Source organism: Monodelphis domestica, chromosome 3 (assembly GCF_027887165.1).
Source record: "Monodelphis domestica isolate mMonDom1 chromosome 3, mMonDom1.pri, whole genome shotgun sequence".
NCBI lineage: Eukaryota > Metazoa > Chordata > Mammalia > Didelphimorphia > Didelphidae > Monodelphis > Monodelphis domestica.
This window is the reverse complement of record NC_077229.1, coordinates 4,830,985-4,855,113: the sequence shown is the minus strand read 5'-3', so window position 1 is coordinate 4,855,113 and position 24,129 is coordinate 4,830,985. Positions and strand designations below refer to the sequence as shown.

At 45.2% G+C, this 24,129-nt stretch overlaps 1 long non-coding RNA gene across 1 annotated transcript; it reads right to left on the bottom strand.

Moving 5' to 3' along the window:
- Window positions 1-1,205: 1,205 nt before the first annotated feature.
- On the bottom strand, window positions 1,206-12,940 carry LOC130457873 (uncharacterized). Its single transcript, XR_008917120.1, has 2 exons — window positions 12,025-12,940; window positions 1,206-6,473 (listed from the first exon to the last, which is right to left on the bottom strand). It is a non-coding gene; the product is annotated as an uncharacterized LOC130457873 (long non-coding RNA).
- Window positions 12,941-24,129: the final 11,189 nt, after the last annotated feature.

Below are 24,129 nucleotides of genomic sequence, written 5' to 3'. Positions count from 1 at the left end.
GATTTCTTGATGATGTTCTAGACCCAAATAAGTTTTACTTTGTTTTTAAATGTCTCAGCCAAGGTTGAAACATTGCTATACCTGAAAAACTTGTGACAAATATCTATTTTCTTTAAATGTCATACAGCAGACTCATGTAAAAAAATGATAGTGGCAAATCTGGCCTCAGACACATCCCAGCTGTGTGACCCTGGGCAAGTCACTTGACCCCCATTGCCTAGCCCTTACCACTCTTCTGCCTTGGAGCCAATACACAGTATTGACTCCAAGATGGAAGGTAAGGGTTTAAAAAAAAAATGATAGTGGGTTTCTTTGCTATTGTATTTAACTGGGATATTGTGAATTTGGGGGATCTTGGTACTTTTTGAATGTGCATTACCTGTTGTATTACTGTTCTTTATAAAAAACTGTTACCTTGTGAAATTCACTTGCTTATACTCACAGTGGATCATGGCCAGGTATGAAGAGGAAATGAATCTCATTTTTGGTAAGAAAGCTTGTATTCTACATTTCCTTAGCTGAGACAATGTGTCAATGATTATAAGCTATATTTTTTATTTTTAAAAATCATTTTATTATATTTATCTTGCATGTGCAATATACTATTCCAGTTTTTTTATTTTTTTCTCTCCTTTTTATATTTGAAGCACATGTCACCAGTATTAAGATTTTCTTTAACTTTTTTGATTTTGCAGTAATATAAGTTTAAAATATATTTTCTATAATGTCAATGCATGCCCCCAAATCTTGATTGTAAAATTGTAAAAAGATTGTAAAAATGATGCCACTGATTGTTTAAAAAATATTATGGGACTTTGCTGACAACCACTGTGTGATAGAACTAAAAGATGAGTATATTTTAATTGTACATTTCAGAGGTTTAAGATGCTCAAACAAACAAACTTTGCCAGCCCTGTCTGACCAAGAAGCTTGTTTGAAGCTGTGGAATCTTAATGCAAACATTCCACGTCCAGAATGATAAACTGAGTGGAGTGATATGTAATTGTTCAAGTTACCTCACATGAATTTTGGGAATATATTGGTTGATATTTTGATCTGTATAAAGATATATGTTGTAAACAGTAGCCAAGGAATGGGTAGGATGTTAAAAACGGCAGATATGTGAAAAATGCTAGCTCAGAATTTTATGATTCTTATGTGAGTTGCTCCTAAAACATGTGTTTTGAGAGAGAGAGAGAGAGAGAGAGAGAGAGAGAGAGAGAGAGAGAGAGAGAGAGAGAGAGAGAGAGGAGACATATAGGGAAGTGAAAGAGAACAGATAGATGTTCTACTCTTATAATTGGATCCCTGACCTAGGGATAATGTCTAAAATTAATGTATGTGTTGTGGGAAAATCATATATAATACTATAATTTCTCTGTACAGTTACCCTGAAGTAATTCCTGACTGATCTTGTCATGGTCTTTCAGATGGCCTAGGTCCAAGAGATAATACAGCTCTGATTTATATTACTAGGGAGCTACTCAATTCAGCACTCCTTTTCTTTATTTCAGGTTTTGTGACTGAAGTGTGATATGTAAATTATTGCCAAAATACATAAGAATAATTGAGTGATCAGCCTTGTAGGGATATAAAAGGCTTGTTTGAAGGTATGGAAATTTGTTTCTGGACTGTTGATAAGCAGAATTTCTCTCAGCTGAAATGAGTGAGACTTGTCTTTTAAGGAAAAAGAAGGCTTCTGGGATCTAATGGAGACACAGTACCCAAAGGACAGAGAATGTCCTGGGATGGTTATAGAGGCATATTCTGGGCTCACTTGGGAATGGACCTTTTCTGACCATCTAGGCAGTTGATCCTTGAGTGATGCAGTGATGTCAGAGCCAGTGGTGGCTTTGGCCTGTATGTGAAGCCCTTACTATGTGTCCCTTGGGATGTGGGGAAATGCTTTCCCTATCTGCCTTTTCTTTTGTGACGGGTTCTCATAGTCAGCATATGGTACAAATTGTAAAATTAAAGTTTATATTTCCTCAAACAACCTATTAGGTTAATAATTGAAAACTCTTAAATTGTTAGGGAACATACTTTGAGAAGTAGGTGAAGTTTATTAATAGATGGCTTGTATTTGTAGCCTTAATTGACCACAGTTGAAGTTTGGATCTTGAGCTTGGAAATATAGCTCAAAGCTTTCTTGAATTTACCCCAGAATCTGGGGTAAAGAAATACATCTGTAAAATATTGTTACTCAAGTGTTTATAGATGTTTATAGTTAATGTGTACTTGGCAAAAGGATATTCTTTAACAGAAACATCACATACCAACTCTGCAAACAACTCAGGAATCCGATTTCCTAAAGGGATCTATTCCTGTCAGAAGATGATTTCTGAAGAAGTCTGTTGGCTAAGATACCCAAATGGAAATGTGTAATATCAATTACTATTGTACTAATTTCTCTGTTTCTATCTGGTGTTCTAGTTTTTGCCCTAGTCCTGGTTTCTACACTTCTATCTTAGGAACTGACTCTCCCCCTTGTGACCTGTCTGCCAATCAGGGGAAGCAGTCACTGGACATCCTTCAGATCTCCAAGCAGGTCGCCCCCTACCTAGGACCCAGGCATTCACTGAGGACACGTCCCTAAAGACCCTGTGTCCACAGCCTTTCCCTCCCTGTTCAAGTTCCCCTGTGGGATATGTGGACCTTGCATTTGTAACCTTGTCACTTCTCTAGTTGCTTCTAAGGTAGAAGCACTCATGGGAGCCACCCAGATGCCACTGTAACCTCGGCAACTATTCCAGCCTGAAGCCCTGGACATTGCCTACAGTCAATACCTCTCTCATGACCATAGGCAAGGACAGCGCTACAACCATTTTCAGCTCTGAAGAAACTACAGAAGACTGAGACTATCGCCCCTTTCCCCTTAGATATTTGGAGGGGGGGAGGGGAGATGACATGGGTATTGCACCCCCAGAAACTCGGGCAGTCTATTGTCAGGGAAATTCCTTTGCTCCCTTACAACCTCATGACTCCTAGCCTAAGGATTCTTTGCTTTTATGCTGATCATATCGGGCTGGTAAATCGCTGAGTAGCCTTTGTCGAGGACTACATTAATATTGTCCAGCTATGGTCCTTCACCAGCAATATCAAACTCTGACTCCTACTGAATCCCCTTATGATGATACAGTCACATGAGGAAGATTCCTCATGTACAGCAGAAGAAGTGGGGAATGAAGAACCAGCTCCTATGCTCTTCCCTGATCCCCTCGCCCCTAGAACCCCTGCAGGACTCCCTAGAGCCCCTGCAGTCAAGTTACTGAAGAACCAGTGACCATAACCTGGAATGTGCTAGGGACTGATAAAGACTCAACCCCCAGGACCGAACCCCACCTAGGGCCTCCCAACTTTTCTGAGGAGATAAACTGTACTAGGCACCACAAGCCTACACTTTGTAAACCTTAAAATTTCTTAGACTTGTGAATGTTGGAAATTTCACCATTGGAATGTGAACCCCATTGGCAAGGGAGGTTCCTCCTCCTCCCTTCTTAAGATTACTTTAGGACAGAAACCTTTTGCTGAACAATGGAAAGGGCTGCAGCATAGATCAAAATTTAATTATTCCAATCTCCACCCTACTCAGGGTAACAGGATTTAGGAAGGGCTGCAGCAAAGGATCAAGATTTAATTATTTGAGAATATGACCTTCAACAGACATGTGCAAAGCCACAGACCTCTGGGTGGTCCTGGGTTAAGCTAGAGCCACCATTGGCACAGGGAAGACATGGACAGTGATTGGTAGATATGAGAACTGAGGGGAGGGAACTTGGATGGTTTCCTTAAAGATAGCGGGGTCTGAGGACTAGGGGTGGTTGGTTGGAGAGGTTGTGCTCTGAGAAGCTTGCTCTGAAGAAAGCTGGAGGTGGAGGCCGCTGAGACTGTTTCTCCATTTTGGTCACGTGAGTGATAGGAACTGATCTCTTTTCTTTGCCTCAGCTATCTAAGGGCTTGGGCCTTTTGGCCCAGCCTAAACAGAAGGGGTATTTAAGCCCTATTCCCTTCTCTCCCCTTTCTCTCTCCCTCTCTATCTCTATCTCTAATGCCTTTCTTCCTCCTGTTTGTAATTAAACTCCATAAAGGGTTGACTGCTGACTTGAGTTTTCATTTAGGAATTACATAGCTGAATTCCTTGGCGACCTTAAATTAATATATATCAGTCTTTTAAAGTGATTTCCTTCCCACAACTTGACTGCAAGGACCTAACCCTACCCAACTGTTTTATAAGACGTCCTCTTCTGCAACTCAAACCTACCCTATATAATCCTTCTCTCCCTTTCGTTCAGGGTTCCATCTGCCCAGGAGGTTGTGGGACCCAAACTCGAGCTTGTAATAAAGCAGTACCTCTTGCTTTTACATTATCCTGTGTGCCTCCCAATTTGGGAAACCAGAACCAGGTCTAACACCATGAAACAATTATGAATTCTCAAAAATTTTTCAGCAGATAGCCTTACAGTAAAGATAGTAAGTGCCTCATGGCTGCCCACCACGAGGTCTAGTGACAGGGTGTGCCTGCGCTCCTGCCCTGCCCTGCTTCCCGCTGCCTGCTGTTTCTCCAGTCCATTTGTTTGACCAGCATTCCTCACCGCTCTCCACCCAGCTTGAAGCCTCCTCTTGCGGAGACCACATGTGCCACAAGAGCCTGACAACCCAGCCATTTTATTTCCACAAAGAGTGACATATAATAATCTTTTCACCCCAATCCCTTTCCACACTGCATGTGTTTCTAGCCTGCCATAGCCATTTTTCAACATGAAAAAAGGAACCCCACACTTACTAGTTTTCAAGCAGATTTTTTTTTAAGCTGATCCTGGACTCCTAGTTTGGAAGGCTGTTACTAAAAGTTTTTCACAGAGAGGGAAGTTAGTTCCAAATCAGTAGATTTAAAGTCAGTTTTGAGGAATAAGCCTGATTTTTTTTCCTTCTTTTGCTTAACCCAAAACACCAAGGAGAAGTATTTTTTCTCTCATATGCAAATACGCTATTGTTTTCCCTAGAAGTTTTGTCTCTTTCTGTTTACTCTTTAAAAACAAACCCCCTTCAGCATCTTTCAGGAAAAATGCTATTTCAAAGCATGCTTAAAACTCTGAAACAACTGTTTTGAGTTGGTATAGCTAAAAAGTGCAGCTTGGATCTGCTTAATTCTGTTCCTGGGAATTTTTATTTTCATTGGAGATTTCCCACTTTATTTCCTTCTCAAGAATATGCCACAAGCCAGGCTGCTTATGCTACAAACCAACCTGAAATATTTTGACAAAGTTCTAAAAGTCCCAACTGCTATCAATATGCAGAGTGGAGATTCTGCCCTGTACTTCTATGAAAAAATTCATAGCGCTGCCAAAAGAAATCTAAATGGATAACAATACTGAGGGAGGGGAAGGAAACTTTAAAGAGATCTCGAAGTTTCTTGCTAACTATTTTGAGTTTATTCTCCTCCTATAATAGCAAACAAGTCTATTGGGATTGGTGAAAAAGATTTTGACTGCACTGCCTGTCTGTACCTTCTTATTGGTTTATATTATTGTATTTACTGATTGTTTTAAGGTTTAATTGTTTTAAGTTTATCTGTTTTAATTCAATCAGTATCTTTCTGTTATACTGAATCATTTTAAGCTACTATGTTTTGCCTATATTGATCTTTAATTTGTACCTTTACCTGTGCTGAAGAACAAAATATCACTGTATAAGCTCATGAATATCTTGCCCAAACTCTTGTCACTAGAACCATCAAAGTTCACATGTTGCCTTTGTTAATTGTCACATAGATGAACAATTTTAGGATAAGAAATTTACTACCTCCCAGAATCCAGAATGCCCCATGAAAACAGATGACTGCAGAGACCACATGCTTCACCAGAACATCCAGAGTGAACTTTAGGGTTCGAATTGAACTATAAGGGGGTTGAAATGCTTTTGTTTTGAATGAATACTCTTATGCCAAAGAGGACTGCCCCAAATTGGCTTTTTGTCAACCTAGTAATCATTGTTTTTGTTCTCTTTTCCTTTTGTCCACAACTTACTGCAATATTTAAGTTGATTATGTTTCCATGATCCTTTTGGGGAAACTGATTTTCAGCACTCACTTGTGCCCAGGGAGAAATCCGACCTGAGAGGCAGTACCTGGGGTGGGGGGGAGATTTTGGAGTCTAAGTTGCCCAAAGGCCAAGGAATCCTTCCCAAAGGCCAAAAGAGAGCCAAGGAAGGATTGTTCGTCCTGCCTGGGATGTGGGGACAAAAATGGCCCAGAAGGAAGGAGGGAGAAGCTTCCAAGCCCATCTTGTGTCAGAGCCAGAGGAGAGTCTCCCTGGATGATGGGGCTCCCATATGGAGCTGGAATACTTTTACCTGGTCTGGGAGTCTGTCCCTCTCCAAGGCATCCCTGGGATTCTAGGCTCCCTATAGAGGCAGCCAAGTAGCCACAGTGAGTCCATCAGATGAAGCTCCTCCACCTTTTCCTGGACTTGTCTCTGTAAGGAATTAAAATGAGGAGTTTTGACAAAATAAGAGAGAGGGTTTTAATCATTTAAGTTTTAATGAGAATACAGCAGAGTTGCAAATTAATATTATCCCCTTAAGGCAGATGAAAGAAAACTTCTAGCAGATTTTAACAATTAACAACTGAGTTTAATTAAAATAGACATGGTAAAAGAATTTAGTGATATTAATATACTAAAGGAGAGAAATACAGGAAAGAGGGAAAGAAAATGTCCTAATCTCTGTACTAATTATCCTATAAGTACCTATATTTACTACCTAAAGCTGCCTATATCAATTTCAACCCAACCCAACACATTCAAAACAAATTCAATCAGTGTTTAATCCAACCCCAATTAGGTCTGCCAATGAAGACCAGCCACACTCCAAAAAGTTCAAGAAAGAAAACAAAACTTAACAGCCCCAAACAAACCCCCCAAATCCAAAAGCCCTCTGAGTAACCCGAGACCCCTCTTATATTCCAGCAACTAAATGCCAATCACCAACACAACACACAGCAGCAAACTTACCCCCCAACTGACAGACCAACCAATTAATGGTACCCCCTTTTCTACCTCACTTCTGTCTCTGTGGTTTCTACTTCCCATCATGGTGAGCTGGTTAGTGCCTGCATATCTCCATGGTAAGAGGATCTCCAGATCCTTTGTTAAATTAAAAAAGGAATAAAGAATTCGTTTTTATATCTCCTAATTCAGGGTCCTGCCCTGCCCACCTTCCCCCCACTTCATGGTCCCCTGAATGGAGCTCCAGCCAAAGCTCTTCCCAACAGGCCTCCCCTGGCCCAGGCAATGTCTCACTTCTCTGTCCTTCTGAGCAATAGAATCTGGCCTGCAGCCCCTCCCAGGGCAGTTCCTCCCCTCTTTCCCCCAGTGTAGAAAAGCCCATCTTCCTCACTGCCTTTGGGCTCACTCTCTGGGCCAATTGCTCTTGGTTGGGGATGAGAAGTATAAGGTAAGAGAAGAGACAATCCACATGGAGGAGGAAACAGTCTCTGACAGAGACTAGCTGAAGAGAGATTGGGGGAGGAACAAGAAGAAAAAACTGAGAATTGTAGGAGAGAATCAGAAGCCTGAGTGATCCAACAGGCAACTTCACCTCCAGCTGGGAGCCTGAGGAGGGACGTGCATTTCCTAGGCTGAGAAGAAGCCGGTTTCTTTGGAGAGCTACTTACTGTCCTTTCTGAACCCCTGAAAACCTCCACTCAAACTCTCAGGGACAGCAGTCTGAAGTCCTCAGCGGGACTGTGGATTGGGACTTTTTGAAGACAGCCATCCACAGATCCTTTCCAAGGATTTCTCTCTTGTCTCTCTCTCCCTTGCCTGTCCCTGGACTTTGGAGGGCCAATCTGCTAGAGGGGATGACTTATAGGGCTTCCCTGCCTGTTTAGCTACTTTCCTACCTGATATCCTTGACACCCCTTCCCTGCTTGAACCCCAATAAGTCAAGATTTAGATGTGGGCCAGTCTAAACATAGTCAAGGGGACTGAAGATTTGGGGAGGGGCACACCTCTCCCCACAAGGGGGTTGACTTCTAGATCTCAGGGATTCAAGATTGCCTGGCCCAAGGGACTGACATTTCTCCTTGGCCGTTGAGTAGTCCTAAGATCCCGAAAGGGACTGACAGTTGATGTCCCTGGAGGAAGCAGAGGCATAAGAAATCCTCTTGCCTCTCAAGGATAGATTGGACCTCAGGAGCCCTGGGCTCACTAAGGCATTCCCTCTCCAGTCTCCTGGCCTCCATCTCCCAGAAAACATCCTCTGGGGAGACATATTCCCCTTTTAAGGAGACAGGATTTGGCTCTCACCCCCTGGAATGAAGGGAGGAGAAGAAGATCTCTTCACTCTCTCAACCTCATGCCCTCTTTCTCTCCAGCATCACTAGCCCTTCCCAAATCCCTCCATTACAGAAGAAAGCTGCCCTGATCAATCTCTCAACTCGGGATCTGGCTCAGCCCCATCCCTCCTGGGGCCAGGCCCTGGGCTTCTGCATCCTGAGCTGGGGAGGTGGAAGGGACCCAAAGGGCAGAGGTTTCCCTTCTCTTCCCAGGCCAGAGGCTGCCCTACAGGGATCTATACAGGGTGAGGGGCTACAGGAGTCACCAAGGGCCAGGCCTGCCCCAACGGGGTCCAAAGGGCAGATGAGCCCCCTCCCTCTGTTCCTCCTCTTCTTCCCCCTCCCTTTTCCCGTCCTCCCAGACCCTAAAGAGTCAGTAGGGTTTTGGGATCCCACATGGGAGGGGACCAGGAAGAGCCCCCAAACCCCTTGGCATGAAAAAGGCCTGAGGGCTATGCTAGAGGGGAAAGCAGGGAAGCCTGGGAAGGGGAGCCAAGGGAGGGGCTGAGAAGGCACAGGGTCCCACAGAGCTCCTGGCAAGGAGGGCAGGGACCCTGGGGAGACTCAAGTGTTCCTGGGGGCGGCTGAACCTGGGCAAACAGGATAAAGGGGAGCTGGGGTCTCCCATGGAGTTGGGGAGGGCACCTGGGACCCTCTGACACAGCTGAGGCTGGGAATCCCAAAAGGGAATTGGAGGCAGATTCCAAGGCCTGATGGGGACCAGCCCAAGGGTCAGGGGGGCAAGGAAGAGAGTAAGGAAAGGGCTTTGGCTTCTGGGGAGCGTGGGGGCAGGAAGGCAGGGCTCAGGGATCCTCAACAGTGTGAATCTTAAAACTGCTCAGACTCTACTTCAGAAGATTTGATTAAGCTATTCCCCATTTTCGACAATGGAGGTACTTAGTCAGGAATGTATGTAAGAACTTTACATTACTCCACCCATACTTAAGCATACTTTAGGGGAAGATAAAGTTGTAAAACTCCTTACTGAACAATGAAAAGTCCCCAACTCATACTTATAGTGAAGCAAAAACCCTAAGCTAGGTGGTCTATTTTTAGATCTAATACAAAAGGGTGCTAAGTACCTATAAAGGTTCAATTAATCACTAAAAGGTCAAGTAACTTAGAAAGGGCAAGCTTAACAAAGAGGTGTGAAGTAAGCTGAAGATTTTACCTAACCAGAGAAGGTGAGAACCAAAGAAGATGAAAACTAAGAATGGGCAGTCCTAGGAAAAAGCGTCTACTGTGATTGGTAGATGTGAAAATTTAGGGGAGGTGACATAAGAGAAAATTTCTTTAAAAGGATAATTCAGTTCAGTTTGGTTTTAGTTCAGTTTGGAAGCTGAATTGGAGGTGTTCAGTTCAGAGGAGGGTCTCTGAACTGAGGTCAGGAGTTGAGGATTTCAGTGAAGAACTACAGCTTGCTTGGGACGATCTTGTGGTGAGTGATAAAGACTAACTAGTCTTCCTTAAGGCTCAGGCCTAGGTCATTTGGCCTACACCCTTTCTACTATTTTCCCTCTCCCTCTCCCTCTCCCTCTCCCTCTCCCCCTCCCCCTCCCTCCCTCTCTCCCTCCCTCTCTCTCCCCCTCTCTCCCCCTCTCTCTCCCTCTCTCCCTCTCTCCCTCTCTTCCCCTCCCTCTCCCTCTCCCTCTCCCTCTCCCTCTCCCTCTCTCTCCCCTTTTAATTCCTTCATTTATATTAATTAAAAATCCCATAAAACCCAGCTGTCTTGGGTATTTTCATATTTGGGAATTTTCCCATGGCAACCACTTATTTTTGATTTAAATCAAGACACTAAAAATTATCTTTACAGTTTGGCCAAAACCTTTACAGTTTTGGCAATTCACAGTCTTGGAAACCCACATTTTCGGGGTTACAACAGATGGCCGACTCTGAAGGCAGCACAGAGGAACCTCTACAAAGGATCTGGGGGTCAGGACACCTGGGTCAGGAATCCCCGGGCCCCTAGAATGGCTCTTCTCTCCCCCTAGACCACTTCCCGACCTCTAGACTGCACCCCAAAGTTGGGATTTCCCCTGAGCCACCCCCCAACCAAGCAGGGCAGGACAGAGCCCCCCTCCCCTACCATCCTAGGGACCCTCCCTCTGCCCTGCCCCCTAACCCAGACAGCCTAAATACAGCCTGAGGGAAGTGGAGACAACACAGAGCTCCTGGGGGGAGCAAGTCCCCATTGAAAGAGTCTTGGGGGGGGCTAAGAAATGTGAGGCCCCCAAAGAGGGGCCATCTGGGGGCGGGATATGAGCCATGTCAGCAGAATCAGACAGGTGAACCAGGGTCAGTGGGGGGTGGCAAGAGGAGGGAGAGGAGAGGGGCAGAACCAGGAAGGGGGCCTGGAGGTGGCCAAGAGGCCAAGGTGGGTCCAATCTGAGAAGAAACTGGCCCAAAGCCAAAGCCCTGCTCTCAAGTGAGGGGCTGCAGGAGGACCCCCGGAACTCTCCCACCCCAAAAGACCTCAAGTGCCTGCAGGAGGTCCCCTTGGGCTGGGGGTAGGCCATGGGGGTCCCTCCCAGTGCTCCAGGGGAGTCCAGTCTGCCTCCAGCGGGAAATCCTCCACCCAGGAAGCCCTTCCAGGAGATCAGGTCAGGTTCGAGGTAAGAAGACAAAAGGGAAAGCAGCCAAGAGCACCAGAAGGGTCTGAGGCTAGACTGGAACCCAGGTCCTCCCCACATCTGACCTGGCTCTCTCTCAGGGCTCCCTTTGCCCCCCCCCCCTCCCGGTGGGGAAGGCCCTCCTCCTCCCTCAGTCCCAACTGCAGGGCCTTCCTGGGCTCTGCTGGTCTCCTGGGCTCTCTTCCCCTTCCTGGCAGCCTCCATTAAACCCCTCAGGTGACTTTCCTCTGGCTCCAGCCCCCCCATCAAATCCCCCAGGATGCTCTTTGGCACTCCCAGCCCTGATAGCCCCATCCCCCTCCTCCCTGCCAACTCCTCTGGCCAGGACACACTAGCCTCCAGGGGAGTCCATGAACAGCACCTCCAGCTCACAGGCTCTCCCTCCCCTACTGGAACCACTGCCCTCTCCTGCTTCCCTACAGTCCTAACAACAATCTCGCCTCCTCCAGGAAGCCCTCCTGAACTCCCCCTTAACTCTCTGCCCTCTTTCTGCTCATTATAGCCTGTTTAGCCTGAACAGACCCTGCTTGTGGTGACTGAAGCTGAGGCTGGCCAAAAGGGCGGGGGAGCAGGAACTGGGGGTCCGGGGCACAGAGGCTGGGAGGCAGGACTCCTAGGTCCAGACAAGGCGCTGTAAAACTACATCCAGGACTGCCCCACTGGACACCTCCTCCAGGCAGGACATTTTAGCAATAAAGAAGATCCGTAAGAGCCGATGCCAGAGAGTCCCGGGATACATTGTACCCCGCAGGAAATTGGCACCCCGACGCTGCCCGTCCAGCTCCGCCCCATCAGCCAGCCCCACCCAGCTGCAGAGTCCCAGGATGCGGGGGGAGGGGCTCCCGGCTTCGGGGAGATCCGGGAATTGGGCTCCAGGAGGCACAGGTGGGCGGCGTCTGCCCCAGAGGGACTCGGAAAAGGGAAAATTCGAACTCAGTCATGCTCTCTACCTCTTGCCCTCACCCAGCATCCTCTACGTCCGCCCCCCCCCCAACGCAGGCCCCCCCCCTAACGCAGGCCCCTCCCTTTCCCGCTTACCCTCCACCACTTCATAATTACCGAGGCTGGAGGCTCGGGACGGAGGAAGTTCCACAGGCGGGTACAGAGCCGAGGAGAGAAAAGCTTTGGAAGTAGAGGCGGAGGGCTGGCCGCGATCTTAACTTCCGGTTTCCCGGAGGCCTCTACGTCGCCTTGGGGTTGGCCCTCCCCTTCTCCCCTCTTAGCAAGCCTCCCTTAAGATCCTCCAGTCTGAGTCCGGTCCTCGCCCCCGCCCCTCCCCCGTGGGTCAGAGGGTTTCTGGTGCCTGTGTTCGCCCGCACACTTTAGGGCGCTCGGGTCTCCTGGCTTTAGGGAAGACGGAAAAGGCTGCCGGGGCCTCGGGCGTCCCCAGTTCCCAGCTCTTCTGTCTCCTAACACAGCTCGGGGCCCTGCACTTTCCTCGAGGTCTCTGCATTCCCGCTTTGTGCCAGGCAGGAGGGGGGCCCGAGGGCACCGCGCGGGGCATTCTGGGTAGCAGATCGATCTCCAGGTGGGCACTCGTGCTCCAATGGGGACTTTCTCTGGCGCTGCTTCCCAAAGCCAGTCAGGAAGACGCCGGAAGGAGGCCCGAGTGGGGTTCCTGGTCCGGTCCAGCCAGATCCGGGCCTTTTCCGGTGTCGGGCTCCCTTTCTCCGTAGCCCGTCAAGGAAGCCCCCGTCTGCCCAGTGAGGTCTCTGCGAGGCTTCCTGGCGCCTCTCCCCGGCCATCACGTGGTTTCCTTCTTCCCGGCATCCTCCCCGCTTCCCTGTTTCTCTCCTTCCCCGCATGTCCTCCCTCTTCTCCGCCGCTCTTTTTCCCCTTTCTCAGGCTCCCGCCTTCGCTCCTCCCCATCTCCCTCCGCCCCCCTGCTCGCTCCTCTAACTCCGCCTCCCTTCTCACACCCCGCACAGAGAGTTGGGAGGGGAGGGGCGGGGGCGGGGGCTGACTAGGAGGCGGACGCGACCTCAGTTTAGGTTGTGGAGATAGACAAGTTCTCAGAGCCGGAGCTGGAGTCAGAGGGAGGACTGCAGGAATAAGAGGGAGAGCCGGAGGCGGGGAGAGCAAGCAGCGGGCAGCGACGGAGAAGGGCTGAGGGCGCCCGGGCAGCTCCTGGTGTCCAGTTCCGCAGACAGACTGCGCTCAGGGTGTCCTACTCTGGGCGTCCAGTGGGCCAAAGCGCGGGGCCCCCCTACAGGGGCATGAAAAGGCGATGCAGCGCCCAGAGTGGGTTGCGGGCCGGGGCAGCCCAGAGAAGAGAAGCTCCTGAATCCTTGGGACCCCGAGCCGCTGTGCAGAGGGCGGAGCTGGAGAAATGAGCTGTTGGGCGGGAGGAGGAGGGAGGAGGGAAAGTTGCTCCTCCTCCAGGCCAGGAGTTCGACGGCCACGTGAGCTGGCCACAGCCTCAGCCCCAGCTGCTCAGAGCCCCACGTCTGCCGACTCCTTCGAGGGGCCACAGTGGACACTTTCGGAGGGGTATCTCCAAGCGTCTTTTTCGTGGCCTTCAGGGCCAGGGAGCCCCAGCCGCTGAGAGCGAGGGTAGGAGGTACGCGGGGAATTAGCAGGCAGAGCTAGCCCCTCCCCTCCCCACCCTCACTCCCCCGGGCCACACACAGAGGAGACAGGACTCTGGAAATAACCTGATTTGAGGAAAGATTGAAGGCAACAAGAAAAGCAGATGCATAGAGAGGGTCCTGGAGACGCAGGATGTGGACTCGGACAGACTTCCGGAAATAGCTGAGGCCACAAGATCCTGCTGTGCTCCTGAAGAATCTGATCAGAATGAACTACTGAATAGTAGCTGCCTCGAGGATCACATGGAAGCTTCTCTGCTTATCTTGTCTTTAAACAGCTTTTGAGTATTGTTTAATCCACACTCTTGAGTTCCAGATTCTCTTTCTGCAACTCCTTCCCCAGCCACCGACAAGTCAGAAAATCTATCAATTCCGTGTGTGAAATCAAATGCAACATATTTCAATATTATTCATATCTCCAAAAGCAAACCAAAAATGGGAGAAAATTCTCCTTTGACTTGCACTCCGAGCTCAGCAGTTCTCCCTGCAGCTGGACAGCTTTGGCCCCAGGAATCCTTTGGAATTCTCTTGCCTCCCTGTTTAGCCCTCAGTCAAGTTCTTCCCCAGTTTTTCATCATTACAGCATTGTTACTACTGTTCACAGTGATAGCCTGATTCTTCTCCCTTTGTTGTACCTCACTTCATTGAAGTCTTGCCAGGTTTCTTTCCTGAAAACACCTTTGTGATTTCTTATAAAACACAGTAATCCATCAGTGTCATATGCAAGTTGTTCAGCCCCTCCGGATTGATGAACATCCTTTCAATGAGAAGGGTAGGAAAAGAATGACAGATAAAAGGGAGAGTGATCAGGGGAAGCCATGGTCAGAAGTAAAATACTTTTCAGGAGGGACATTAAATGGGACAAAGAAGAAGACAAGAAAACAGCAAGTCATCACAATTCTGTATTGGAGTAGGATGAACTCACCTGTAGAATGGAAATAGAGTAAAATGGATTCAAAACCAGAACTTAATAATATGTTGCTTATAAGAAACACACAATGCTGAGATATACACACAAAGTAAAGATAAAGAGGTAAAGCAGAAATGAATAGGTTTCAGTTGAAGCAAAGAAAAAAAACAGATGTAATCATATCAGACATAAAGAAGAAATAGATCTAATTAAAAATCAAAAGAAAGAAAACTACATTTTCCTCAGAGGTACTCTACATCCCTAAAAGGTGCAAATCATTTCTCTGCCCCAATGTATTTGATTATTCTTCCCTCTTTGAGTCAGTTTCAATGCATGTAAGAATTGAGTATTTCCTATCTCCAACCTCTTAACCCTTCCAGTGTATTGATGTTCTCCCCCCACTCCTGCCATAAGCTTCTTTGTGACATAAATTTATCCCATTTTGTTTCTTTTCCCATTTCTCTTAGTATTAACCTCTTTTTAAACTCTAGTTGTGTGTGTGTGTATATATATGTACATATATTTATTTCTTGGCATTTCATTCTATATAGTTTGTCACTGTTCCCTCTAATTATAATTCTTCTAGCTACCCAGGGGATAATAACAATTATTAAGAACTACCAATATCCTCTTTTCTTGTAGGGATACATATCATTTTAACTTATTGGGTCCCTTCAAAAAAAGTTTGGGGTTTTGGGGGGGGTTGTTTGTTTTTTCCACCTTTCTTAATTACCTTTTGATGATTCTCTTGAGTTCTGTGTTTGGGCATCAAATTTTCTGTTCAGGTCTGATTTTTTCTTTACAAATGCTTGGAATTCTTCTATTTTATTAAATGACCATACTCTCCCCTGTAAGAATATAGTAAATTTTGCTGATTAGTTGATTCTTAGTTGTAGACCTAGTTCCCTTACTTTCTGGAATATCATATTCCATGCCTTTTGGTCCTTCAGTGTAGATGCAGTCAGATCCTGTGTTATCCTCAATGTAGTTCCATAGTATCTGAATGATTTCTTCTTGGCAGCTTGTAATATTTTTTCCTTGGTCTTGTAGTTCTTGAAATTGGCTATAACATTCCTGGGTGTTGTCATTGGGGATTAAATACAGGAGGTGATCTGTGGATACTTTCAATCTCTACTTTTCCCTTTTCATCTAGAATGTATGGAGTTTTCTTAGATAATTCCCTGTAGGAAGATGCCCAGGCTTTTTCTTTTGGAATGGTCTTCCAGTAGACCAGTGGTTCTTAAGTTGTCTCTCTTGAACCTCCTTTCTACATCTTCAGTTTTGTGGCTGAGGTGTTTCATATTTCCCTCAATTTTTTCATTCTTTTGATTTTGTTTTATAGTTTCCAGCTGCCTTGTGAAATGGTTTGCTTCTAGTTGTTGGATTCTAGTTTTTAAAGCCTGAATTTCATCCCTGGCTTTTTGGTCATCCTTCTTGTGGTCTGATTTTCTTTGGAGGCCATCTTTCATCTCCTTTGCCTCATTTTCAAGCTAATTAATTTTTGGCTTTCAAGACACTATTTTCTGTTTTGAGATGACTTATCTTGCTTTTTAAGTTCATTTCCCAGTTGTCTTCAGCCTCTCTTAATTGTGTTTTGTATTGTATTTTGAGTTATTCCAAAGCCTGTGTCCAATTCACTGTAGTTTTCTTTGTTTTTGTTTGGTGTTCTTTGATCCTCCTCTGTTACATTTGCTCTTTGTTCATTGCCTAGATAGAAGCAGACGATTGTAATTTCTTTTTTTTCTGTTGTTTGCTCATATTTTCTCCCCGTAGTTGCCTGTAGTGTTGCTCCTCTCGTTATGTGCTGGATCTGTGGGTTTGGGCTTTTCTGTCAATCTTAACCCTTGAATCTTAGTCAGCAAAGCTCTCAGAGCAGTCTGTGGGGGAGGGGTGCTAGAGCTTGAGCTTCCCTGCCCTCTGAAGGCTTGATAAGATTAAGCCCAGTGGAGTTGATCTTGCAGAGCTGGATGTATCCTGAAACCAAAACCTCAGGAAGGGAAGGGCAATATGGAGTGTCTCAGCTGCCATTGGGCTGCCTCTTCTGAGGTTCTCCTCCAGCTGCCTCCCCACTGCCTGTGTTCAAAGCCCTGAGCCTGGCAGAGTTCTGACAGCAAGGTGTACTCCCTCTAGACTAGTGCCCTTGTCCTCCCAGAGATACCAGTCACTGCTGGAGGCTCAGTACTGTAGGTGAGGGAAGGGTCCTGGGACCTTCCTTCTTCCTTCCCCTTAAACCTGAGTGTTCTTTAATTCAGGCTTTTTTGGGAGTGTACCTTTTAAGTTGAGTCCATCAGGAGGGTTCCTTAGCTCTGTCCCGTGGTTAGATTTGGTTTTCAGTCTCCTAGGAGCATTTTGTTTTTAATTGGTGAGGAAGGGTTTTCAGAGGTCTGAACTTTTGCTGCCTCTACACCTCCATCTTGACTCCAAGACTCGACAGCCCTTAAATCTTGAATAAAATGATTCACAGGTCTACCATTTCATCTAGCTTTGGCTTTTTAATACGAAGAATAGGAGTATTAAATTCTGAGAAGCAAGCTATTATTCCTTGTTGGATTAGGGATTCTATGATTGGTATAATTCCCTCAATTGCTTCTTTAGTCAAAAGATATTAAGGTACACAAGGAACTGCTCCTCACTTAGTCCTCACCCTGACTAGAGTAGCAGATTTCAACAATCTCACATCTGTAGAAGACATGGACCAGAGATCCTTAGGGATGTTCTTAGGTGTACTGAACCTTCCATGAATCCATGAGAAAGAGTTCCTCTTCCCTGATGTTTACGACATACTATTCCTGCTGAGTATGCAAAAACATAGAATTCTCAGAATAAAGCTGCATAAACAATTCCAAGAACTATTGAGAACTGGCCAACTCCTCTGTTCACAATCTGGGGAGGATAGGTTGTTTTTTTCAAGGAGAGTTATAAAACTTGTGTAGCTGCATACAATAAATGTGCATTATCCCTGCTCTGATAATGTTCCATTCTTTCGTTATTGTGACTCCGTAGCAGTCCCCTGACAAGTGGTGCCCATGAACAGGGACTTCTCCGGTTCTTCCGTGAATCCCTGAAAATGTGTGCTGGTCATGCAGAGTTCCAATGCTACGGAGATCCCCTCGGTGGTGAATATATGATCATCTAAGGGTGAGAGGGAATGTCAGCTCTTTTAATTTGTATTTTAGTAGGAATAGGTCTTGGTCTTTTGCTAGTACTATTTCTTTATGGCTGCTATTTTCCCCTGATAATTACAATTGTTTGGTTTAAATAAGATGGGTAATATTCCAGTATTCATTGCAGATGAAGGTCACATTGCAGGAAAGCTAATCAGACCAGTCCTAGGGTTACATGGAGTTAAAGTAAAAGGGAGGCAGTTAAAAGATTTTGTCCAATATGTCCAGAGATTAGCCCCGTGGTTTCTGGATCAAAATAGAGGTGACTCCAGAAGATTGGGAACTGTAAAGATGGAGATTTGAACCCCAGACTTCAATCCCCAGAAGTCCTTGGTATTTCCCAGAATTTAACTTCCTCTCTGCCTCCCAGGCAGTCTCTTCCATTTTGCAAGGATGTACTAAGTAAGCTAAGCATGGGGGTTCTGAATTGGCTAATCAGCCATGGGCACAAACGTGGTTTATTTGTATCATTGATTTCTAATAATCTTAATAAACTTCATATTTGGAGGATAAAGAGGCAGAAAAGAAAATGACATTATTACTTAGTGAGGAAGAAGATTCTGAGGAAGAAAAGGAAATTGAAAATACTGAACCAGTTATATCCATACTGACTAAGCCAATGGCGCCATCTAGTGGACTCGAGGAGAAATGCCTTTCGTATAATACTTTCTCCCTCCGCTCGGGCTCCTGTTATTGCTCCATATACTTAATACATTAAAGGTACAATTGCAGCTATGTGAGCCTGAAACTGAGAAACTAGGTATGTATTCAGTCTTAGAAGATCCCCTTACAGGAAATGGGTCCTTTGGTAAAATCCCCTTAAAGCTATTAAAAGGCCTTAAGGAGTCTTGTGTTAAATACGAAATGCAGGCTCTGTACACTATATCTTTATTGGAAATGATAGCCACGGATCACAACCCCATGTGACTGGAAACAAATTGCGAGTCTCACCTTAAGCCCTGGCTACTTCAGCCCTTCATTCTGTAAGACTGCACTTTCCTGCTCTGCACATCATCCATTATGTGGATGATATTCTTATTGCGGCTGAAAATGAATCCCAAATAAGCAAGTGCTATAGACAATTGGAAATTACCTGGCAAAAATACCATTTAGTCATTGCTCAAGAAAAGATTCACAAAACAAGTCCTGCACTCTATTCAGGGGCTCCGTTATGTGCAACATCTGTTACGCCTCAAATATACAATTGAGAAAGGACTGCTTTAATACCTTAAATGATTATCAGAAATTGTTAGGTGATATCAATTGGGTTAGGCAATATTCATTTCTTACTACAGCTGAACTACAACCGTTATTCAAACTACTGGAAGGGAGTTCTGACTTGAATTCCCCTGGAACTTTGACACCGGAGGCCTCTCTTGCTTTAGAGATAGTAGAAGACAAACTGAATCAGGCTCCACTTAACCGCTATCAGCCTCAATTAGCCATCGAAGTGACTATTTTTGCAACTCCAGTGTTACCAACAGGTGCCTTAACTGAGAAACAGAGTCATTGAATGGCTACATCTAAAAAGCAAAGCAGGAAAGGCTTGACAGAGTTATGACTGTCTCATGGCTCAATAATATGGAAAGGCATAGAGCATGTGGTCTGAGGTTTAGGACATCCTCATAAAGTCCAGGTACCCATTGCTAAAGATATACAACAGAAATATTTACAAAGTCGTGACGAATGGCCTTGGCTATTAATGTACCCCACTGCTATTTCCACCTGCACTCCACAAGGCTTATTTCCTTTTTTGTCACCACATCCTGTTGTTTTTCCCCATATTCTAAGAGATCGTCCGGTATCAGGACCTAATGTTTACGTTGATGCGAATGCTCGTTATGAGGCAGGCGTATATGGGACGGCAGCTCCCCTGTCATTTTTACACTCCTTTTTCTTCTACCCAACACAATGAATTAACAGCTGTTTGACCAGCTTTTTGGTTATTATAATGGACTCTCAATATGTTTTTCAGTCTGTGCAGGGTACAGAACAAGCTGTCATCAGAGCCACTCAAAGCAATGTACAAACGTTATTCTGTGAATTACAAACTCTCCTACGACACAGGACACGTCCAGTGTGTGTCCTGCATGTACGCAGTCATACCACTCCGCCTGGACCTGTTTTTAAAGGAAATGACATCATAGATCAAGCTTTGATTGCTCCATGTTATCTCACTAATATGCAAATTAGCCGAGGAATCCCATCATAGATTTCACCAAAATAGTCCTGCTTTACACAAAATGTTCCAACTCACAAAGCATCAGGCCAGGAGTATTGTTCAAAAGTGTCCTAATTGTGTTCCTAACCACCCCCAATGCATATTGCTGTGACTCCCAGAGGCTTAACTAGTACAGAGATATGGCAAATGGATGTGACCCATGAACGGTCCTCTGGACGACTTCAATACATCCATGGCACTGTGGATGCTCATTCAGGGGTTTTATGGGCTTCCTGCTTGACGGGAGAAAGAACTTCTCCTGCTATTAATCTCTGCTTAATGACTTTCCAGATGGCTGGTCCTCCCCGAACATTTAAAACAGAGAATGGACCTGCTTATGCTTCCAATCATTTTTTTTCCTTTTTTGCCAAACTTGGGGTATTCGGCACCTCACAGGTATCCCGTCCAAACCACAAGGACAAGCTATTGTGGAATGCAGTAATCAGATCTTAAAAACATTTCTTTTAAACAAAAAGGGGGAGACGGCACCCCGCATCGGCAACTGGCAATAGCTGTACATACTATCAGTAATTTGATCTTTACTTCCAAGAACATATCCAGAGCTGAACAGTTTTCTCTGCATTTTCCTATGAACGAGATTCAGGCACCGCCACTCCCGGGCTCCCTGCCTGCCCCAGAACAACAATGTGTCACGTGGAAAGATGATCATCAATCTTGGCCCCACCCAGGGGTCCTGCAGGCCGAGGCTGTGTTGGCGTCTCCACAGGTAAAGACGGAGTTCGGCTCCCTCCCGCCGAGTTCGAGAAATCGACCCTAAAGAGAAGGACGAGGAGAGGACGCAGGAAGCCTCGCAAGGAGACTCGACAACGTCTCCCTAAGATGCTGCCTCTTCTGCTTCTGTTCCAGAACTTAAGTGCAGCTACTGGAATAAAGGGATGGTTTTGGGGAACCCTTGGGTAGAGCCTGTCGGCACGGGACACGCTTTACCGGAAGTAAATACAAAAACTAACTCTGGTATTCCTGGCATTTACCATTGTGAGAGACAAGCCAAGGACAGCAATCAGGCCAACAACTGGTTTGTGCCTTTCAATTGGACTGGACGAGTTGGGGCACCCCCAGTGTGCCTCGCGCGAGACCATCCTGCCTGCCTGCCCTCAGATCTCTGCAGGCGCCTTATTATGGTCTTCCTGACCTGTCAGACTCTCTGGACAGGACCTTATCGTGTACACAAAGGGGTAAAATAGGAAGGTTATGGCCAATGGTAATATCTAGGTTGCCTGGGGGGAACCTTGTGATAGTACTTGGGGACAAGAGAGACCTGTTTGTCCTTCTGGGATGGGATATGAACAAGGAGACACCGTTAATATGCTTCCGCCCTTGCTATCGTGTAGCTCTAAGAGGGCGTCACGTATTCAATGGAAAAACACGACTGGGGTGTCTTGGCACAACGACACAAGGCGGATTGGACAGAAACTGGATTCTTATAGATTTCATGACTTTTATAGGAGGAGAAGCTCGCCTGTGTGGGTGACACCCCAGAGCTAGTTGGTGACGCTCTGCTACTGTCACACAGATGTTGACTGATTGCGGACTGACAGCCCTGGCGTTGGATAAAGTGACTTTGTCTCCCTGTGTGACTGTCACTAATACTGGGAACGTCCAAACACCAGTACATAGAAGTGTTACATTAGACATTCGAGCTTGCCTAACTGGGATGTGCTTTTATAACTGCAGTAAAAAATCATCCTGAAGCTTTGAACATTCCCGAAATAACACACAAAGGAGTTAGATATTGGAATGTAACCTGTAGCAATTGCAGGGTCAGTTACTGTGTAGGATCACAAGTGGACGGGCCAGTCTTAACCATCAGGCGACCACGCACGGCCCTTTTTGCCCCTGAACATAAAGATTCATGGTGTGGTCATCCAGGGGGTCAAGTTCTTCATGTATTACAATGAAAAATAAGACCACGATGTAAACGATGTATTGCTTGTATTGCATTAGGCATAGTAGCGTTAGGTTCTGCATTGACTTCTACTATAATAGGTTCTGTATCTTTGGCACAATCCGTTTCTAACTTACATACTCTTGAACATGATGTTAAATATTTGAAAGCATTGGCTGCTAATGTCACCTCAGCATTAGAAAGACAAAAAGAAATTGATGTAAGTTTTTACACAAGTATTATGATGTTACAGAAAAATGATTGATCTAACGAATGAAGTAGAATATTTGTCATTGAAAACACGCATGAAATGTGATTATAGATATACCGCATTTTGCTTCCTACCCATAACAGTAATAATGACACAGAAACATTGAAAAAAATTAAATTATAATTACAGGGATTATGGGACCATGAAAATATCACCAAAGATATTAACGATCTCAGTATATTGATTCAAAATATTGATTTGTCCCTACAGGAGGATCCCGCAACACATTGCAGATTCTTTGTATAATTGGATTAAAACAGGACAAGGGTTGTTTTCCTCTGTCAACATGGAATTTAGGAATCCCAAACTTGTTACCTAGTGAGATCTGATGAACCCCAAGTTTCAGATTTAGCTTGTAGATTGGAGACCCCAAAGCTTGTCCTTATTCCCTGTTCCCATGGGAATTTACCCTGAAGGGAATCCCAAGCTAGCAGTTTCAGACTGAGTGGGAGACCCACAGGGAAATGACTATCCTGGTTGGGTGAGATAAGCATATGCTAAGGACCCTCTTTGTTTTAGGTAGTCTCCCCTATTGTATTAGAACCTTTCCCAGGAAGATCTACACCTAAGCAGGAACCATCCTTTAGTATCTATTGTAAACAGCCTCTTCTCTTACACCCTAGCCTCTAGCTATGATTCTTTTACTAAGCTTGATTGTATCCTGTCAGTGTAGTTTGAACACTCCCATTTTCCTTGTAGCCATAGTGATGTCAATCATCTTTCCCTGTCCCTGGACTCCCCAAATGGTATAGAGGTTCCCCAAATTCTTTTGTTCCCCAAAGTCCATCCTGAGTTGGTGGCACTCCCAGAGGTCAGTGACCAGGGCATCCAGAATCTATGCAGTCTTGGGGAGCAGCTCTATTGTCGCACTTAGTAGCACGAACCCCTTTTCCCTTGATTAAAGAGTGATTTTGACTATTTAATAGTTCTGTGTTTTTTCTAGTTGACACCTCCTTATTTCATGATATTACTCTCCTTGTAGTTGGTGGGCTTGTGATCTTGTTTATCTGCCTAAGCTTGCCTTGTTTACTTAAAAGCTTTAATGACTAGTTTTGCTGTATTGCAAAAAACTATTACTGGGATCCTGTACCAAAGGGAATTGGATGGCATAAACAAAAAGGGGAATTTGTAGTGAACCTCCCATGAGTCCATGAGAAAGAGTTCCTCTTCCCTGATGTTTACGACATACTATTCCTGCTGAGTATGCAAAAACATAGAATTCTCAGAATAAGGCTGCATAAACAATTCCAAGAATTGTTGAGAACTGGCCAACTCCTCTGTTCACAATCTGGGGAGGATAGGTTGTTTTTCTCAAGGAGAGTTATAAAACTTGTGTAGCTGCATACAATAAATGTTCATTATCCCTGCTCTGATAATGTTCCATTCTTTCGTACTGCGACTCTGTAGCAGTCCCCCAACACTTAGGTATTGGAAAAACTCAACCTGAGTCACCCTTCATACTCACTGAATCTAAGAAAAGCATTGGAAAGGTTTTCAAATATTCTTCTGGAAGATGTAATGAAATTTCTCCAGTTTGAGAACAGTGGATTGTAGCCCTCAGTTTATACAACAAATCTCTTTCTAAGAGATTCATTGGGCAATCTGGCATACAAAGAAATGCATGCTTTACAGATAATGGGCCTAAATTAGTCATCTTTGCTTGCAATTTTGCTACTCTTTGTGGTCTTCCTGTAGCTCCCACTACTTGCATTGTACCAATAGCACTACAATTTTCAGGAGGAGTTTGTAACACTGATTTACTTGCACCTGTGTCAACGAGAAGATCATAAATGTGGTCTCCAATAGTCACAGATATATGTGGCTCCCCAACACTTGAGCTAACACAGTAATATCAATAAAAAGCTCAGTCATCTCCTGACCATCCAAACACACATCTGCTTGACTTGCATGACTTTTCCGGGATTTTACATTTTCATCACATTGCTCAGATTTAACACTACTCTTATTGGTCCCCTTAAACTCTACCTTAGTTCTGTTGTTCACATTTATAATCATATTTTCTTTATCCATTTTATAGTCTTCATTATTTTCCATTATTACACAATCATTAGAATTTTCAACTAGTTTTACATCCAAATTTTCT